The 16,352-nt window shown below is 42.8% G+C and overlaps 2 long non-coding RNA genes across 2 annotated transcripts; one reads left to right on the forward strand and one right to left on the reverse strand.

Moving 5' to 3' along the window:
* The first annotated feature begins 42 nt into the window (after positions 1 to 42).
* LOC139030597 (uncharacterized) lies at positions 43 to 13,276 on the forward strand. Its single transcript, XR_011482989.1, has 2 exons — positions 43 to 3,663; positions 12,779 to 13,276. It is a non-coding gene; the product is annotated as an uncharacterized lncRNA (long non-coding RNA).
* LOC139030596 (uncharacterized) lies at positions 13,219 to 16,304 on the reverse strand. The gene is made up of 2 exons (XR_011482988.1): positions 15,380 to 16,304; positions 13,219 to 13,954 (listed from the first exon to the last, which is right to left on the reverse strand). It is a non-coding gene; the product is annotated as an uncharacterized lncRNA (long non-coding RNA).
* Between the last annotated feature and the right edge of the window lie 48 nt (positions 16,305 to 16,352).

A 16,352-nucleotide genomic window follows, 5' to 3' on the forward strand; every position in this document is an offset into this window, starting at 1 on the left:
GGGGGTGGTGCTGTTCGCTCAGGCAGATCTCGCGATGTTTGAGCCAGACGGGCGAGTAGAGTTTTTTTTTATGGTGTTGTGAGGCTTTTCCCCCACCTCCCCTCCACCAGGTGCGGTGATTTAATGCTGTAATCAAATTAAAAATATCAGGACTCCACGGCGAGAACAAACGAGGCTAGAAGTAGGCAACACACCAGCGGCTGTTTTCCCTTCTAGGAAGGGCTTCTTGCGAGGTCTCGAAGGTCCCACAAGTTCCTCAGAAACAAAAGTCAGAAGTATGTAAAAACAGAAGAAGCCAACCACTCTATCAACTTAGAGCGGTGTAGAGATTCTTCTTGTTTTTCCACTTTTTACTGTTCAAAAAATCCCATTGGCTCCTAGCAAACCAGCTTATCCGCCTGTCGCCACTGCGCCTGCGCTAGGCTTTGTTTACTACCTCGGACGGCCGCTGGGTCCCGCCTCAAGAGCCCGGCGTGTAAGGACATGCCCTGGGCTGTAGTTGTCAGCCGGGGACACGGATGGGAGGTTGATACCAGGACAGGTTAAGTGTAAGCCTGAAACCAGGGAAAATACGAGCGGTAATGAAAGCTCTTGAACACTCAGAAACCGTTGTCTTGTCAGATCTGTCCTACTGAAGGTAATGAAGGTGATAGCGCCACTCTTAACCATAACTAAGAAGTGGTAAGCAGCAACTCTAAGCCCCAAAGCGGAGGTGGAATTTAGGTATTTGTTAAAAATATGGACTCTGTAATGGAAAAGATGCAAATAACCCTAACGCTCAAGCCCATCTTACTTAAATTTCGAGCAATACCTCCATGGTTAAGAATGTCTCTTGCAGCAGAGTCAAGAAGGCGGCCATGCAAATTTTGAAACTAAAAACAGTGGTGACTCGAGAAGCAATAGCCGGAAAAAGCACCAACCAACAAGCAATTTTTTTTAAAATGGCTTTAAGTTCCCTTCAAAATCAGTTTCAAATGGCTTAGAAGGCTATGATATTTACAAGATGAGAAGATCTGGTGAAACTTTGGTTATATTATAGACATGACTAGATCCGTTTGAAAACAAGGCAAGTTAATTTTTTTTAAGGTATTTTTAATGGAAGAGTTTCTAATGATGCATTTTAATGTGCTCTAAACGGCCTTCAGTTGCTGGTAGATTCAGCTAAACCTAGATCTGTATCTTTGAGTTGGATAATAGCATCTGTATCTTTGAGTTTGATGTTTACAATTTGGACGTTTTATTGGGCTATTTGTTAGGTTTCAAATAATGAATTTGAAGACTTTAATTTGTAATAGAAGAAACTTTCTGCAAAAGGAAGATGAGATTTTTAGGTCGCATGAAATTAAGTAAGGGAAAAGTATGTACATGTGTGCAAATGAGGCCAAATTTTGAAGGCTCTGGGCACTTCCAGCATGGTTCTCAGAGTGCCTTAACGTTAAAAAATTAACCTCTAGATTTTTAATTTTTTAAAATTATGTTTGATATGATAGTAAAGTGTAGTAAATGTAGCGATTTGGATACTTACTTTTAAGGCAACAGTTGGTACCAAAGTGAGAAGGAACTTAAAGTCCTGCTCCATTATCTAGGGTTGCACTCATTTGGTTGAGGTAAGGTGATAGCCAGTTTTCTAAGCAGGATTGAATTGACTTTTTTTTTGGTGAAGGAAAAGAAATGTAGATAAGCTGAATTGATTCTTTGTTCACTTATTAAGGTGATTAAGACTGGCTCATAAACACGGCTTACTTTGTCAAGGCAGTCAACAACTGTAAAAGAAACTGAATGCTTTTATTGCACATGATGAGATGGTGCTAATGGAAATTGGATGAAGAGTTGATACAGAGCTACCAATCCTTTGAGACTACTGGTTCATTTACATGTGATGAAAACGTTAGTGTAAGACCAGTAACTGGTCAAATAAAACTTTTATCTTTGTTCACTGAAAAAAAATCTTTTAATGAGTAAAAGAAACTCACCAGTGAATTGGTTTCCCATTCAGTCTGTCATGCAACTCAGGAAATAGACTTCCAGAATTTCCACAATCAGTAGCTAAAAACGTTATCTATGAAAAAAAAAATTGCTATCCATATTATTTATTTAGCAGCATTCTGAGCATGCTCTTCTGTAATTACCCTGAGATTGTAAAGCAGTGAAAAAACTGCTGCCTTTTGTAGTCGCATATTTATGTAAACATGGGTTCTTGAATTATTGTGACCCAAACATAAGGAACTGCTGAACAAGGAATCTTCTATGCATTCCCAATTACCCCAAATTTGTTGAATCAATACACTATAATCTTACTTACTGCTTCCCTCGTGACTCAGCTGGTAAGGAATCCACCTGCAATGCGAGAGACCGGGGTTCGATTCCTGGATTGGGAAGATCCCCTGGAGAAGGGAACAGCTACCCACTCCAGTATTCTGGCCTGGAGAATTCCATGAACTGTATAGTCCATGGGGCCACAAAGAGTCGGACACAACTGAGTGACTTTCACTTTCAATCTTACTTATTAACTGAGTGATAGAACTTTTTTCATGACAGATAATTTTTAAGATTTTAAAAGTATTAAACATGTTACAGCCAAATTGCAGTGTTTGTGCATGAATCTTTATTGATGAACAAGGGACTGCAGGAGAACTGTGCTGCTTCTAGCCCTGCACTCTTTCAAGTGTTGGGAGTAATTCTAGCACACTTGTCACACCTGAAGAAAGAATATTGCAGTCAGATGGAAGGGAATCATTAGCAAGGGGGTGGGGGCATATGTGAGAAAAAAGGGTGAACTTTGGTTGTGAATGGGCAGTGCCCATTAAGGACATCTTCTGTGCTACAATACTCTGGCAACAGCTAGAGAACTCCACCCTAGGCTCTCTACCATCCTCATCTTTGCCCAGCTGGCTTCTTGATTGCATGTACATCTCCTTTCTGTTCTGCCATCCTCAAATTAGCAGTCTTCTGTCAGTCTCAGGATGGAGCCATAGCACCAAACATCATGTTCTCAGGTGAAATGTTCAAAGAGAAAGGAAGGGATAGAAGGAGGAAAAAAAGAGAAAAATGCTTTCTCTTTGTGTCCTCCTTTCTTATCAGGGTGGAAAATCTTTCCCATATGATAACAGACTTCCCCTCACATCTCCTTGCTCAGAACTGTCATAGGACTATCTCTAGCTGGGAGGAAGGGTAGGAAAATATGTATATACAGAAAAAGACAAGTATTTTTTAAAAACAGCGCACTAGAAATAACAGAACTTAGAGAAAATACAAGCTTAGGAACAGACCACTCAAAACCTATGCAGTTTTGTTACCTGAGGACCATAAAAGTTACTAGGCTAATGAAAAATACCAGCACAATTAAATCTCCTCTGGTGTTCTCAACATCACAGTAATCTTTTAGAGCTATATTGTCTTTTTTGTCTATGTGAGGCTCTTGAGTATTTTTTAAGATTTTTTTTTAATGTGGACCATTTTTTAAGCCTTTATTGAATTTGTTATAATATTGCTTCTGTTGTTTATGTTCTGGTTTTTTGGCTTCAAGGCATGTGGGATCTTACCTCTCCAACCAGGGATCAAACCTGCACCTGCTGTATTGGAAAGTGAAGTCTTAACTACTAGACCACCAGGGAAGTTCCACTCTTGAGCCTTTAAATGTACCAATCCAAATTGAGATGTGATGTAAGTGTAAGATACACTCCAAATTTCAAAGACTTAGTATGAAAAAATAATGTTGAATATCTCATTAATAGTTTTTATATTGATTATATGTTGAAATATTTCACCTGTTTCTTTTTACTTTACTTTTTGAAAATATAGCTACTTGAAAATTTAAAATTGCACGTTTCTCATATTTTTGCCAGACAGTGCTGCTTTAGAACCTTTAACCCTGGGACATGTGCTTTCTCCTTGGACATATAGTTCATTGAGGACATTTGATTCCAATTGAAAGCAGTTTCATTAAAATTAACTGCTCCAGTGTCTCATGCTCTTGGATTGAAAGAATTAATATTGTTAAGAATGGCCATACTATCCAAAGCATTCTGCAGATTTAAGTATGATTCCCTATCAAGTTATCCATGACATTTTTCACAGAACTAGAACAAATAATTTTAAAATTTACATGAAACCATAAAAGACCCAGAATTACCAAAGCAATCCTGAGGAAAAAGAAAGCCATATATTTATTTCTGAAGTCAAGGTGAATGTGTCATGGAGGCAGTGTATATGTCTATATGTGTTTAGAGGGATGGGGGGTGTCTTTCTGAAGAGTAGTGGAATAGGATCAGGCTTGGATTATTTTTGCACCAATTGCATGTGACCAGAGACAAATTACCTTTTATCTTTTTAAAAATATGTATTTATTTACTTATTTGGCTGGGCCAGGTCTTAAATGCTGCATGTGGGATCTCTGATCTTTGTTGCTACACACCAGATCTTCAGTTGCAACATGCAAACTCTCAGTTGTGGTATGTGGGATCCAGTTCCCAGACTAGGGATTAAACTCCGGGCCCCCAGCAATGCGAGTGCAGAGTTTTAGCCACTGGACCACCAGGGAAGTCTCCACCTCTTTCCTTCATTTCTACTTACTCACTTGTTAAAGGTTATAATACTTACTTTAACCGTGCAGACAAGTATTAAAACACCCTCTGCTATGATAAACTACATTAACATTAAATTCAAATTATTATGTGAGTAATGTATGAAAATGATCTGAAAACGTTCAATAGGTAGAGTTTATACAGATTTACAGTTCAGTTAAATTTGGTGGGGTTTAAAACTCTTCTGTGTGCATTTAGAAATGTAGGCTGTAAGTTTGGTTATGGTCTGGAATATTTGCCAGATTGGGGCCGAGAGTTCTGGCCTTGTGCTGCCCTCCCGTGCTGTTTAAACAGCTCAGCAAGTCAATTACATTCCTGCTTCATGAATGCTCTGCGGGGGAATTCTTATTACTTACCCTCTTCTGTCCTCATGTGGCGACAGAGGGCCTAACTATTCTGGATGTTTCTGTTTCTTTGGTGAAGGAAGCCAGATGGAAAACCACTCTGAAACATTTAGGTCAGAAAATCAAATCCCAAGTTAAGGAAAAAGGCAAAAAATTGCAAATTGCATTAGCTACTAGAGATGTAATTGGTTCACTGATACAGGAAGACTTTAAGCAGATTAATGAGGTTCGGAGAAAAATACCATTATGACAATGTCAGAAAAGGCTTATTGTCAAGAATAGAAACACAACTCAATGTCCTTTTATTATGCTAAGAATTTACAATAAAGCGATGATTTTCTAAGCAGAACATTAGCCGAGTGAAATGTGAGATTCACAAGCACAGCTCATTCAGTGCTAATTCTCTTAGTACAGCCTCCAAAAGCGACTCCTTTCCAAGAGGTTTAAGGTAATTTATCAACATGACAATTCTCTGGAAAGTTAAGAAAACACACTGAAGGAATTATAGAATGTGAAACCATACAATGAAACAAGCAAAGGTGGTCAGTGGGTGGCATCTTCTTCACATGCTTAGCTCCCCATCTGCCAGTACCCAGGCCCCACCCCAGGCCTGCTTCCACACTGGCCTCCTGATATTAGAACCTAGCCACCCTCTATTTAGATGAGGTATATGTGTGCCTATTTTGTTCATGTGGGTATATAGTATGCAGGGACATTACATGACTTACCTTTTAGTTCACTCCTGCCAGACTTTCATATCCTCCACTTGGCCAGAACTATTCTTATCATGATCACCAATGACCTTCATGACCAAATCCAATGGTCAGTTTTCAGTCCTCATCTTACTTGACTTTGCAGCAACATTTGAACCATTTGACCTCTCTCGTCCTTGAAACACTTTGTTTTACTTGGCTTCTGAGTCACCTCTCTCTTGGCTCTCCTCCACTCCATCAGTAGCTCCTTTATATTCTCCTCTGTTAAGAGACTTCCATAGTTTTGATTTCTAAAAGTTGTAATGCTCAGGCTTCTTCTCTATCTAAACTCACTCCCTTCATGATCTTATCTAGTCCCAAGGCTTTAATATCATCTAAATGCTGAAAATGTCCAAATTTGTGTCTCCAACACAAACCTCTCTCACCTGACTTCCAGACTCATATATACAACTGCTTACTCAATGTCTCCACTTGGATGTCCATGTCTATCTCACACTTAGCACACTCAAAGCAAAATTTGTTCCTCCCTCAGTAATCCCCATTTCAGTATATGGCCGAACCCTCTTCAGTTGCTTAGGCCAAAAAGCCTTGGGGTCATTATGGACTCTTCTTTCCCATACACTCTCCATTTTCAATCATTTGGCAAAGTTTGCTGGCTATATCTTTAAAAACATATCTGTCCACTGACAGATGAATGGATAAAGAAGTTGTGATACATACACACAATGGAATATTACTCAGCTATAAAAAGGAACACATTTGAATCAGTTCCAAAGAGGTAGATGAACCTAGAACATATTATACAGAGTGAAGTAAGTCAGAAAGAGAAACACAAATATCATATATTAACACATATATATATAATCTAGAAAGATAGTACTGACCATCCTATTTGCAGGGCAGCAAAGGAGACAGACTTTTGGACACAATGGTGGAAGGGCGGGTGGTGATTTGAGAGAGTAGCATGGAAACATACACATCACCATATGTTAAATAGATAGCCAGTAGGAATTTGCTGTATGACGAAGGAAACCCAAAGCCAGTGCTCTGTCACAAACTAGAGGGGTGAGATGGGAAGGGAGGAGGGTAGGTGGCTCAAGGCCGGGGGTGGGGCGGGGATATATGTATACCTATGGCAGAGTCATGTTGGTAAATGGCAGAAACAATATTTTACAATATTGTAAAATAATTATCCTCCAACTAAAAATAAGATAAAAATTTAAAAAGCCGTATATCATAACTCTACCCTTTCTTCCACATACATTGCTACCACCCTGGTCTGAATCAGCATGACCTCTTTTTGGATTACTGCAATGGTCTCCCTACTTCTCTCAGGCTTCTTTGGAGAACTTCCCACACAGCAAAATGATCAAAATTAGCCAAAGTCAAAACAAAACTCCCCACTCAAAGATGGCTTACCTCAATTGAAATAATATTGAAAGTCTTTATCATATCTTATAAAGTATACATGATCCAGGCCTCTAGTTTCTTTCTGATCTCATCTCCTACCTCCCAGCCCCTACATACTCTTAACTTGCAAGTCCCTTTATTGTTCTTTAGCATCCCAGGCACATTCCTCGGGGCTCTTGGATTTGCTATTTCCTCTGCCTGGAACACAGAAAATTATGTAGTCCATGCCCTCAATTCATTGAGGTCTCTGTTCAAATGTCATTTAATCAAAGAGTCCTTCCTAATATAGCACCTGTCTTCATTACTCTCTGCACCCTCAATGACACTAGTTGAGCACCTTTAATGGCATGACACTCTGGGCTTACTTATTTGAGTATGGTCTGCCTTCCATACTTGAGTATTAACTCCATTCCACTAAGCAGGACTTTGGCTGTCTTTGTTTTCTGCTATGTCCCCAGAGGGTCTGGCATCTGGTAAGAGCTCATTAAAAATTTAATGAATGAAGGAATGAACAAATATTCATGTGAACAGTTATTCAGAGAGTGGTCAGGAACAGAAAATGAGCACTTTCCAGTATTTTTTTAGCTGTAAGTTTGTGTAAACTGAAGACTGAGATGGTCATTGAGGGAGGTTTTCTCCTTCATATCTTCTCAATGAATGCAGTTGAAAATGCTGAGCTGGTAGTGAATATGTTTTTTGTTCCAAATTCCATATTCTACTCACAGAAGTTGGCCATTTATGTTTCAATCATAGAAATTAAGGTCATGAAACCAGAGTCTGCTATTTCCCCTTCTTATGAAACGAGCAATACTGCATTTTCTTACTACATTTTACTTCAAAATGAAAATTTTTTTCTCTAATTAAAAATGCCTCATGAATTTTTTTCTCTAAAGCCTGACCTAAGCTCAGTTTTACACCTATTTTGAGTCCAGTTTCCTTCAAAGATGCTATTTTTCTTTTCAGAAATTCGACTCTTTTTCTCCAGAAGCTTCTATTGATGAATAGTAGGTAAACTAAGCCAATGAAACTTCAGTGATAAAATTTACAAACTGACTAAGTCATTGCATCATCTACAAGGGTCATCACAGTGGACTCTGGACTCAGCTTCCAGAGGGCAGGTACACTGGTCCTAGCGACTTGCCTGCACCTTTTTGTGTCTTTGGAACACTCAGTCTTCTTAATCTTGGGGCCTCATCTGCAAGAGAGGATAATGGCATTTGTCTTGCCATGGTGGTCTTATGAGGGTCAAATGTGATGAAATCAAAGAAGCTGCTTTCAAATATGTAAAGTATTAATCAGGGATGTGTTGGGTTCTACTAATAGAAACCAGTAACAAACTAGCTTGGAGCAAAATGGAATTGTTTTACAAACACATGCTCTCCCACGGAACTGAAATCCAGGTAGTTGGACCTCCCGAGTTGCAGGATCCAGAAACTGGGGAGTTTAGGGTGCTGAGTGTTATTTGTCTGTCTAAAACCCGGGTCTCAGGACTTCCCTGGTGATCCAGTGGCTAAGACTCTGCACTGCTAAATGCAAGGGGCCCTGGGGTTCAACCCTTGGTCAGGGAGCTAGATCCCACATGCCACAACTAAAGATCCCTCATGCCGCAATGAAGACCCAGAACAGCCAAATAAATAAATAAATGTGAAAACCTATGGTCTCTCTTCTCCAACTCTCTTTGTCCATTTCTTTCTTCTGACACTACAGGCAATCTTCATCTCCATCTCCATCACATATAGGCCAAAGATAGCTTTCTTAAAACTGCTCTTTCAATTCCGAATCTGTACTACCTTATGCATCTCTAACTTATAGTTTACTAACTGAAGTTTTTGAGACCTGGTTTTGAAGTTCCCAGGAGAGAGGATTTGGTCAGCCAAGTTCAAATCATATAGCTACTGACTCTCCCCTCTCTGGTCATCTTCAGGAAGCAAATGGGAGCAATGTCATATAATCCCTTAGCAGAAAAGGCTAAGGGAGCAAACTCTCTGAGAAGGTTGCGTGGGGCAGTGAAGAAAAGAGTGTTGCACAGCTCAACTGTGATGAAAAATATGGAGAACATTCCGCATATGCTTTCCCATACTTTTGAAAACTTTACGCTGGATCAGACCTGGTCATATGATTACTTTCAGCATATTTGTAAATATAGACAGGTCTCAGAGAGTCCTGCCAACCACACCATATCTTTACATTACATGTCAGATTCATGTCTCCAGTATTATCTCTGTTACCCATTTTTGTGTGGGATGGGGATTATCATGCCTGTTTTTAAAAATTAACTATTATTATTTGGCTGAGTTGAAACCCCATGGCTGCATGATGGTTTTCTCTAGTTGCGGCGAATGGGGAATACTCTCTAGTTGCAGAATGTGGGCTCTAGGTGTGCGGGCTTCAGTAGCTGCAGCACATAGGATCAGTAGTTGTGGCACATGGTCTTAGTTGCTCCGAGGCCTGTGGGATCTTCCTGGACCAGGGATTGAACCCATGTCCCCTGCATTGGCAGGCAGATTCTTAACCACTGGACCACCAGGGAAGTCCCTTTGTTACCCTCTTAAAGAACATAACCTCTTATTCTTTTTTCCCTCAAGGATATAGTTCATTTCAATATATATACTGACTGTAACAAATCAAATTCTCAATCTTCCATATTCTTTATCTCCCAGACTTTCCCATTTGTATTAGTTGTTGTTGTTGTTCAATCGATAACTCATGTCCGACTCTTTGCGACCCATGGACTGCAGTACACCAGGTTTCCCTGTCCTTCACTGTCTTCTGGAGTTTGCGCAAACTCATGTCCATTGAGTCAGTGATGCTATCCAACCATTATCCTGTCACCCGCCTTCTCTTTCTGCCCTCCGGTATTAGTTAAGATTGACTATAAAATGTTATAACAAATCGACCCAAACTAACAGGGTTTGACAAAGTAGAAATTCATTTTCTCCTCTTGGGTCAAGTCATTGATGGCAACTCTATCATCTTTAACGTGAGTCTTCCAAGGTTGCAGTAATATTCACCTTAACAGTCCATGGGAGCGGTGAGAGAGGGGCAGAAGGGGAGGGGTCATGTGATAGGTTTTATACACTAGGCTGGAAGACACACATCACTTTTTCCTACTTTCTGCTGGAAACACCTATCATCAGACCACATCCAACTACAAAGGAGGGTGGGAAATTTAATGTAGCTGGGCAGCTGTATGCCTGGTTACAATTCTGATACTGAGGAAGAAGGGGAGAATGGAATTTGGTGGACAGCAAGCCGTCTCTGCGGCATCCTCCCTGTGTGCTACTTCTCTTATTTAACGGCACCATTCTCTCAATTACCCGTAAAGTCATCCCCCATTTCTCCGTCTTTCACCAGCCCTCGTATCTGTTCTGACTACCTAAGCAAACCCACATTCATTCCTTGTTTTGCATTCCTTCCTCTGTGCCACAGCTTAAGGCCCTAGTATCTCTTGCTTAGGGCTGCCGAGGTGGCGCTAGTGGTAAAGAACCCAGAGATGCAAGAGACGTGGGTTCAGTCCCTGGGTTAGGAAGATCCCCTGGAGGAGGGCATGGCAGCCCACTTCAATATTCTTGCCTGGAGAATCCCAGGGACAGAGGAGCCTCGTGGGCTACAGCCCATAGGGTCACCAAGAATCGTACACGACTAAAGCGACTTGGCACACACCCATCTCTTGCTTGAGCAACTGCAGTCAGCCTTCAAAGTCACCTCCTTATGTCAGTGCCTCCATGCTCATCACAACCACCCTATATGCTGCTGTCAGATGCCATTTCTGAACCCAAACATCCGACTGTCCATGACAGCTTGGGGTCCTTTAATATTTTAAATTCATTAAAAAAATATGTATTGATTTGGCTGCACCAAATCAATTAGTTGTGGCACAAGAGATCTTTCAGTTGTGGTATACAAACTGTTAGTTGTGGCATTTGGGATCTAGTTCCCTGACCAGGGATTGAACCTGGACCCCCTGCATTGGGAGCGCATAGTCCCGTATTTTTTAAATTAATTTTTGTTGGAGGTACTTCCTTGGTGGTCCTTGGGCTAAGACTCCATGCTCCCAATGCAGAGGGTCCAGGTTCAGTCTCTGGTCAGAGAACTAGATCCTGAGGGTTGCAACTAAAGATCAAAGATTCCCTAGTGTTACAACTGAGACCCTGCACAGCCAAATAAATAACTTAAAAAATTTTATTGGTGTATAGTTGCTTTACAATGTTGTCTTCAACTGTACAGTAAACTGAATCAGCTACACGTATACATATATCCTCTCTTTTTTGGATTTCCTTCCCATTTAGGTCACCACAGAGCACTCAGTAGGGTTCCCTGAGCTATAAGTAGGTTCTCATTAGTTATCTATTTTATACATGGTATCAATAGTGTATATATGGTCAATTCCAATCTCCCAGTTCATCCCACCCCCCACCCCCTTGTTAGTTTGTTCTCTACATCTGTGTCTCCATTTCTAGACTCCATATCTATGCAGCTTGGGTCCCTTAACTGTTACCTCCTCTCCTGGTCAAGGCGTGATCACTGCATACAAAGTATCTGCAGCTATGCCTTTGTAACTCAGTAGCTCAAACCAGGCAGCCTCCTGTTCTCTGTTCCAAGCCCTCTTTTTCTGGTCTCCTGGCTCATGCTTCTACCCTTTTGCCTCACATCCGTGCTCTGTGCAAAACTCAGTTCCCTTTCGATTAAGACCATTATGGGACCGTCCACCCAACTTTCATTTGGCTCTGTCCCTAGATTCTGTTTCTCAGGGTACAGACTTGCTCTTGGTCAGGAGACATGTTTGAACAATGATCATGTTATTCTCTTCACCAAAAGCTCCTTTGCTTACTGAATAAAGCAGACTTTTTCACTAGCATGTCACCCCCATGCCTGCCACTGTCTGATCCCAACCCCCAATTACCACCCCTGCCAATACAGCTTTTTAATTTTCATGCTCTCTCTGGAGTCCTCAAAGCATCTTTCCAAGGGCACTTGCTCATTCTTCAAGATCTGACTCATATCACCTCCTTTACAGCTTCCTCTTTCTCTCTCCTTTGTACTCCATCTTTGAACAGAGTTCTTCCATATTTTGCTTTCTGTCTGTGGAGTTCTGTGCAGAGGGTGTTCTCCTCATCTAAGAAAGTGTCAGTCGCTCAGTCGTGTCTGACTCTTTGCAGCCCCATGGATGTAGCCCTCCAGGCTTCTCTGTCCTGGGGATTCTTCAAGGAAGAATACTGGAGTGGGTAGCCATTCCCTTCTCCAGGGGATCTTCCTGACCCAGAAATCGAACCCCGGTCCCCTGCATTGCAGGCAGATTCTTTACTGTCTGAGCCACCAGGAGAGCCCTCTAAGATGAATACGCCCTAAAAGGCAAGAATTGTGACTTGCTCATCCTTTCATTCTCCACACTGCTGAGAATACAACCTTGGAGAATACCTTTCGCATGGTAAGAGGACATCATTCCAGTGCTTAGAACCTCCTCCTGCTTCAGTGGCCTCCCCTGTCAGTCAGTCATGGATTAAAACCCTGCATAGACCTACCTTGCTTTATTTGAGCAGATGTTGCTGCTGTTACTTGGTCCTCTCTCCTCTTTGTTCCTTGAAGACAAAATCACATTTCAGAACTTTTGTGTTTGCTGTTCCTCTCCATCCTCCATTAAAAAAAACTTTTTTTTAAGTCTTTTGAATTTGTTACAATATTGCTTCTATGTTTTAGTGTTGGTTTTTTTTTTTTTTTTTTTTGTCAGGAGGCACATAGGATCTTAGCTCTCCCACCAGAGATGGAACCCCCACCCCTTGCATTGGAAGAAGTCTTAACCACTGGACCACCAGGAAAGTCCTCTGCTGTTCCCTTTATGGGGACACTACATGGCTGCTCTCTCTCGAGTCCTCAGAGCATCTCTCCAAGGGCACTTTCTCAATGAAGCCTTCTTGGACGACACTAGTCACACTGGGACCTCACAACACTCTCTTTCCCCCTCCTCTGCTTGTTACTCTCCATAGCATGTATCACTTCCTTCCGCGGTATGTATATTTCACTCATGTATTATTGTGTATTTTTCTGTCTCCTTTCCCCCTACTAGAGTGCAAGCGGTCATCCTAGTGTAAATCTGCTTGTTTACCTCTGTATTCCCAGAGTCTTGGATATCAAGGCACTCAAAAAATATTTGTAGAAAGAGTAAGCAAATTAATAGAAGATGCTCAATAAATATTTATTAAATTGAATAAAAAACGTCAGAAACAGATTGTGAAATTTCCAAACTCTGAAACTATGTCGGTTTAGGAGCATAGCGAAATTGAACGAGCCTCGCCTCACCGTAAACATCCTCGAGGAAGGATTAAAATCGTGTGCTTGAGGTGGGAGGGGCAATGGGGCCAAAAAGCGTGCGCCTTCGCAGAAGTTTTGGGGGTTGCTTGACTTCCCCCTGCGAGGAACCGCACCTGGGAGTCCGCGAGCTTGCTCAGCCGCCCCGCCCGGACACTCGGCTAGCACACAGGTGTTTTCTTTTAAGTAATTGTGGTCTTCGTCTCTCTCCCAAGCTGTTAAAGGACATACAAATCTTGGGTGGCTTCTGAGCCACTTCTCAGCTCTAAGGAGAAAACTACCAAGGGTGAAACTGACAACAAAAACATCACCCAGGACGAGATTCCGGGTTTTGGGGGCAGCCGAGCCCCCTTTTTCAGAGCAGCGCGAGTGTAACTTTCTGTCTTCTCCCCAGGCTCCGCCTTTAGGCTGTTTATTGGAAATTCTTCTCCCGGGCTCAGTCTTTTAAAGCCGCCGCCTACTTTCCACAGGAGGATGGCGCTCACAGCTCCCGGTTCTCTTCCTTCGGGGACTCCGTCGTATTTTTTTCACGCTTCGTCGCTACTACAGCAGACGCCTGCCCTCTCACTATTTGCCCCGCAGTTCTCCGGTGCCTCGACTGTAAACAAAACACTTTAGATCATAGCAAGGTCGGAGTAAGCACAGCCTTTCTGCTGGCAGCCAGACGTCTTAAGGTGGCGTCACTGTGACTCGTTTGGTTTTCAAGATTAACAAAGCGACAAAATGGTGGTCCTACATATTAGTTAAATAAATATTAAGGGTGCGTAGGGGATGAAAGTATCCATTTTTTACTTTTCTGGAAGCTATTAATTCCACGAATAAAATCAAACATCTGTGGCAAGGTGTAATACTCTAGAATGTCTCAATTTACATAATGTGGTATCTGAATTTATGCTCATATAAAGAATTTTGCTCATATAGAATAAGAATTTTGGTGTAGTCCAACAACTGTGTAAAGATTTCAACAACAATCTATAATTTCAGGAGTAGGGTATAAATTATGGTATTGAGACCTGCCCTAATTTTTCTGTCCCTCTTCTCCATCTTCTCCAAGTCAGTAAACCAAGTGGGGGCATTCGACGTAAAATAAAGAAAAAAAGAAGATGAGACCTTTTTACTTAGATGCCAGGTGAAATATTTTCTCTCCATCACGTAGGAAGTCCGGCCTTTGAAAGCACTGCCTCTCTCACTGCTCTCTGGGTCTCACCCTGCCCTTTTGGAATCTGCATTTTAGTCATATTAAATGCAAGGTCATACCAAAGGCCAGTGACAGTCGTGTTTAAATATCAGGGACCACAGGCCACATCAAGGAAACAGCTGCAAGCAGCCCAGAGCATGAGAAGGAGCCATTTTGAATCATTCATAGGAGATGAGGACCTGCAGACTGCAGACAAGAGAATCACTCTGGGTGATACCCAGAGAAATCTCTCTTGAGTCCGTTTTCCTCAGTGGTTAAAAGACAAGGTGGAACCACAGGGTTTCCAAGGTTCCTCCTAACTCCTACATTCTGGAGTGTCTGAAGCAAGGCAGGCACACAAAGTGGGCAAATACTATGTGGGTTAAGAAAACAAGTTAAATGTCACACTCATCTGTAGCATAGATGCCTAAGAAAACTGTTGTGCACAATTGCTGCTGGGCACTGTTAGAACCGGAGATCCCTTTCCAGTAAAATGTGTAACTTTGATCCAGAACAAAAGGAGGATAGGGAGGGCAGTTAAAGACCCTTTGTTTCAGATATAACAGCCTGTCCATCCTGTTTTAACTTACATCACCTTGCTCAGGAGCACACTGCTAGGTAAATTTCAAGTTGCAAAGGGGAGCAGAGAAATGCCGAGATACTGGGTTGACCGAAAAGCCCGTTCTGTAGGATCTACTGGAAAAATCCGAGCCAACTTTCTGACCACCCGAACAATCTCAGACGTGAGGACACGGTTGTGGTTGCTTTAGAAATCACTTCGCAACCCGGACTTTCCGATTTCTTTCACTCCTGGAAGACCCGCCGCCCTTTAAAAGCGTCACTCACTTGCATCTGAATGGTGTTCTGGGTGGGTTCCGAGAAGTTGAGTCTGGTGGGAGAGAAGGGTGGAGGAAGGAAGAAGCTGTTGTGTTTGGCGGCTGGACTCAGGTAGAGGAAACTGCTACAACCCGGCAAAGAATTGAAAAATACAAAGAGGAGACGAGTTCCCACACGCAGCCCGCGTCAGTGAACTGTACTTGGGAGGCAAGAACCTGGGCCGGGGGTGTAACCTCGCTTTTTTTTTTTTTTTTTTTTAAACTAAATGTGTCTGAGACAGCTACAAAGTTTATTAGGGACTTGGGCGACCAGTTGACTTTTTGATCTTGCAATCCTTTCTCATTTTTTATTGAAGGAGACCTTGGGTTCAGAATACATGATAAAGACTGCATCTATTCCAGGGTAATTTATAGAAAGACGTCCTCCTAGGCTTCTCCCTTAAGCTCCTAGCCTCCCCTAGAAATAGCAAAGACTTCTAGGTTAAGGGTGGACTAACCACTGCTCACCCCCAGCTTAAGGCACCCAGGCCGAGAGGCTCCCCGCCTCCCCCGTCATGTGAGCGACTGGGGCCCCCCGGGGAAAAGCCCAGCTAGGGGGCCGAGCTCCCACCCTGCGTCCTCCATCCCCCGCTCGGCGAGTGCGGGGAAAACAAGATCGCCAGCCAGGGGCACCACCACCGGCGGCCGAGCATCTTGGAGTTCTCCCCCGCTTTCCAGGGCGAGGAGCCGGGGAGGTCGGGACTCCAGAGCAGTGGCGCGCGAGCCCGCGCAGCGCCCGGGATCAGAACACCCGCCGGCCGGCGCCGCTGCCCAGGCCCCTCCCCGGCCGTTCGGCGAGCTTGTTTGTCTTATTTGTAATTTCTCCGAGGCCAGCCGGAGCAGGTCTGCTGGCAAGCCGTGCGCCTCCCGCAGTCACGCGACCAGCCCCGGGTCCCGGCCACGCGCTCGGCGGCGGCGGCCGCGGCGGCGCGCCCGGGAGGCGG

This window comes from Odocoileus virginianus, chromosome 23 (assembly GCF_023699985.2).
Source record: "Odocoileus virginianus isolate 20LAN1187 ecotype Illinois chromosome 23, Ovbor_1.2, whole genome shotgun sequence".
Classification (NCBI taxonomy): domain Eukaryota; kingdom Metazoa; phylum Chordata; class Mammalia; order Artiodactyla; family Cervidae; genus Odocoileus; species Odocoileus virginianus.